This window comes from Pteropus vampyrus, unplaced genomic scaffold (genome assembly GCF_000151845.1).
Source record: "Pteropus vampyrus isolate Shadow unplaced genomic scaffold, Pvam_2.0 Scaffold266, whole genome shotgun sequence".
Taxonomy (NCBI): Eukaryota; Metazoa; Chordata; class Mammalia; order Chiroptera; family Pteropodidae; genus Pteropus; species Pteropus vampyrus.
Genome location: NW_011889047.1, coordinates 52,254 through 56,239, shown reverse-complemented (window position 1 = coordinate 56,239; position 3,986 = coordinate 52,254).

The window sequence follows — 3,986 nt, the reverse complement described above, 5'->3', positions numbered from 1 at the left end:
TCATCCAGTCTAAGCAGGGCAGGACTCCAAGGGTTAGATTAAATGAGATTAAGGAATGGAGGAGAAGTCGGGAGAAAAGTCCGTGTTTCCCACGCACGGATAACGACTAACACGAGGGGGACATCACACGCTTGCGTCCGTCATTCACCCCAGCTTCTTGCGCCACATTACTGGACGGTGCTGAACTCTAAGATTACAGTATTATTTACACTTTGGCCTTCACTCTGCTATAAACCTACTGACGAGGGCGTAAAGGCAGCCATGTTTTCTTCGGCCTCAGCCATCACACCTGGGACTCTCTGCTTTTCATTACAACTTGTGTTCCTGGGGTTCCCATTTTTGCTTTCAAAGGGGAAAGTAGAAGCAGAAAATATCCAACCCAAAATAGCTTATACCACTGTGAAATGGTGCCCTCTAGCAATAAAATAGCTTGAGGACTTCTTTTTAATATCCGCTAGAGTCTAACAAAGATGGCGTCAAACAGTCCTTGGACATAGTGAAGCCGAAGCACCTTCAAACACTCTAGCCTTAAGATATGCTAGAGACCAAAATAGCTCCTTCTCCAACACTGGGCTGTGTCCTCTTCCTTAAACTGGGTTCAGAGAACGGTGTTTTTCTTTTTAAAGCATGATTAGTTTCCTTCTCGAGTCATGCTCACCATGACTCGGAAAAAGAAGTCACCATGAGTTCGACTTCCTGAGTTGACGTTATGAGCCAGTTATGCATCATCGGCTCGTTATGGAAATCATAACCAAAATGAACATTAACAAGCTTCATTTTCCACAGCTTCCTGAGACGGCGCACATGGCCAGTGACTTCCAGTCCCCTGAGATGGGACTTAAGTCCACACGGGTGTCATTAAACTTCTGTAGAACATTTACAATGAAAAACGATACGTTTCCTTACCCATTGAAAATGTTCACACATCAGAAAGTTGACAGAGTACGTCTGTACCTTATGGTGACGGGATAAGTGGCACTCATGTCCTGAAGCCCTGAGCCCCGGTTCCTCGGAATGTGACCGTATTCAAAACTAAAAATCTTGAGAGAGGTGGCAAAGTTGATGTGAGGTCATTCGGGTAGACGCTAATCCAGTATGACTGGTGTCCTTACAAGAAGAGGAGCTTAAGATGCGGACAGAGAGACACCAGACACCTGTGCACGGAGGGGTGACGACGTGGAGAGCCAGCGGCACGGTGGCGTCTGCACGTCGGGGGCGGGGAGGTGCCTCAGAGGAAACCAGCCCTGCCAGGACCTTGGTCTTAAACTTCCAACCTCCAGAAATGTGAGAAAACTATTTTCTGTTATGGCATCTGGCCCACACTAATACATTAGTCATCTCTTGTCAGTCAGAAGGCTGCTTGGAAATTCTCATTTCATCAGTCCGATGCGATAGGATGGTTGGGCCAAGCTCATCTGTATCTTATTTTGCCAGATTGTTTCGTGTTAATCCTGAAAGGAGCGTAAACCTCTGAACTAGATTCTAAGTCTGGCCCAAATGTAGAGAATTTGCTGGAATTTGCAGGGAAAGCGGAGACAGAAAACGTTTATCCTCTCAACTCAAAACTAATTGAAATGAGGGAAACTGATCCTGAAGACCTTCACCCTTTCCCTTGTCTCTCCTCCTCGTTTTCCTTCCTCCGTGTCCTTACCTGCAAAAATGAAGACCACGAACCCTAGGTCAATGTTGCCGGAAGGGTGGGGTGAATTAATATAACTGAGTGTTTTCCAAACGACAAGGGAGAAGAAAAGATGGTGGGCCAGGGTCCGAGAGAAGGGGGAACAGAGGTAGCATAATGGAGCTCTCACTATGCGTCGAACATTGCCCTGCACGCTTGCTCTATCTCACTAAAATCTAAGGATACCCTTGGGGTAGTTGGTATCGCCGATTTCATTTCACGAATGCATTTACCAGCATTCAGAAAGGGTTCGCGTGCTTACTGAGTCACCCCGCGAGTAAACAATGAATCGTGAGGGGGGTGGATCGGAGACCCAAGTGCCCAAAGTGTGAATTCTTCCATCCTAACTAGTAAAGTCATGCTAGTTGTGCATGGTGGTTTGGTACTTGTCTTCGCAGATGACGGAGACCGGATTATTGCTGTAGGTAAGCATGTATCGCCTGTTCTTCTGTTGGGAAGGAAAATAATAGATGGTGATAGAAAAGAACAAATCAGAAGGGCAGAGGGGAAAAAAGAGCCATCACCTTAGTGAAGCAAGGCATCGGCAAGTGTCAGCGAGGATGGGGTGAGAAATGAAGAGACAAGAGTTTCGTGGAGCGGCATCTTCTATGTGGAAGGTTCTGGAAGTGACAGAAACGGGGAGAAGATAGTTGAAGAGTTTTCTTTTTGTTCGCTGAGAATGTCTTCTCTACCTCCCCTCCCCGCTCTCCCGTATTCTCTTGATCAATGAAATTAAATGTCTAAGTTACTCTAAATCCCTTTTTATCCTAAGCTGTGTTCATTTGAGTTGATAACGAGGCAATAATGGCCCTGTGATGCCCAGTTATACGTGGGTGATATTTTCTCCATTATTTTCTAGGCTCCAAAGCCAGGTTGGAGTGTACAGCTGCACTTTGCCTTCCATTCGTTACCCTAGACCTGCCCACTGCCCGCTCTGACTACCCGCTGCCCGACCAAGGTCATCGTGGAGTGATGGAAAGAAGCAGAAGCAGCTGCACCCGAGGCACGTTGATCCTCAGTGGAGCAGCCAAGAGCTGTCAGGGCGATGCATCAAGCAGCACAGCTTGTGCGGGGCCTTGTAGCAAAGGGCACCAAGTTTTCAGTGCCCAACAGAGCAAAACCTTTGCTTTCACTCCCAGCGAGTCTGGCACGTCCTGACAGAGGACGGCTCTCCCACGAGAGGCGACACAGAACTCCAGGTGTCTTTACCCTGTGGCGTCTCTATCAGCACCCGAGGCTTCGGGGTGACGGGGGAAGAAAGCGTGGTGAATCACACGCAGGTTCTTCCCCCCACGAGTGAGCGGGCCGGGTCGGGGAGTGTTGCTGTTTCCGGAGAGGGGAAGACATTGTAATTGCTGGTGGTTCCCCTGGTAGTGACGGCCACTACGGATGTGGCAGCGAGCACAGGGCACAGGGAGACCCTTCAGATGATAACGCACTGAGTGGGAGGCAGGTGCGTGCACGCGGCAGCGTGGGGGGCAGTGTGGAGGTCCTCTGGAAAGGGAACTCCGAGACCTTCCTCACGACCCCGCAAACAGGTGTCACTCCCTCCCCCAACCCGTGGACCCCCATTTTTCTCGTCTTCCTGAAAGGCCAAGGACAGCGATGGAAACACACTTGGACTCATTCAAGGCCCGGACAGAGTCACCACCGAGTTTCTCGGGAACTCGGCCGCTGCTGCAGGACCCGGCATCAAGCCAGTCCTGAAGCTGCTTTCACAGCTGGTTTCTGCTACACGCTTGAGAAGGCCACGGGACATGCGTGATGTGGACTGGACAGAACTGAGTTTCGAGTCGGGGTGGGAGCTGGCCACGGGCACGGCACAGGGCTGGAAAGGCCTGGAAGCTGAGAAATACTGCCGCCTACAATTCCTCATTCGGCCTCATCCAGGGACTCAAAGAGAGAAAACCGATTTGCGGGGTGGGGCGCCCCACTGTGCTGCAGGACAGACGAGGTGGCGGGGAGCCGCTGGGATGGCGAGTGGGTTGCAAGGGGCGGGGTGGGGGTGAGGGCACTTTGAGAGGCACAGCTGCCACCCGCGTGGACGGTGCCGGGAGTGACCAGAGATGTTTTACCTTCGTGGTGAAGTGGCATCGGGCTTCCCCATTTGCTGTTCCCTTGAGGAACTGGAAAAAGCCCTACTTATTTCCTAGTGGTGCCTTGAACTAGATTCCTTGAACTTGATTTGACATTTGTGATTGACCAGAGACTGAGCCACACAGAGCCCCAGAATATTCGGTGTGCAAACACTTTCTTGTCTTTAGCAAAGTGTCAGTGCGTAAGGTTCCCACTTTCAGAAGACATATCA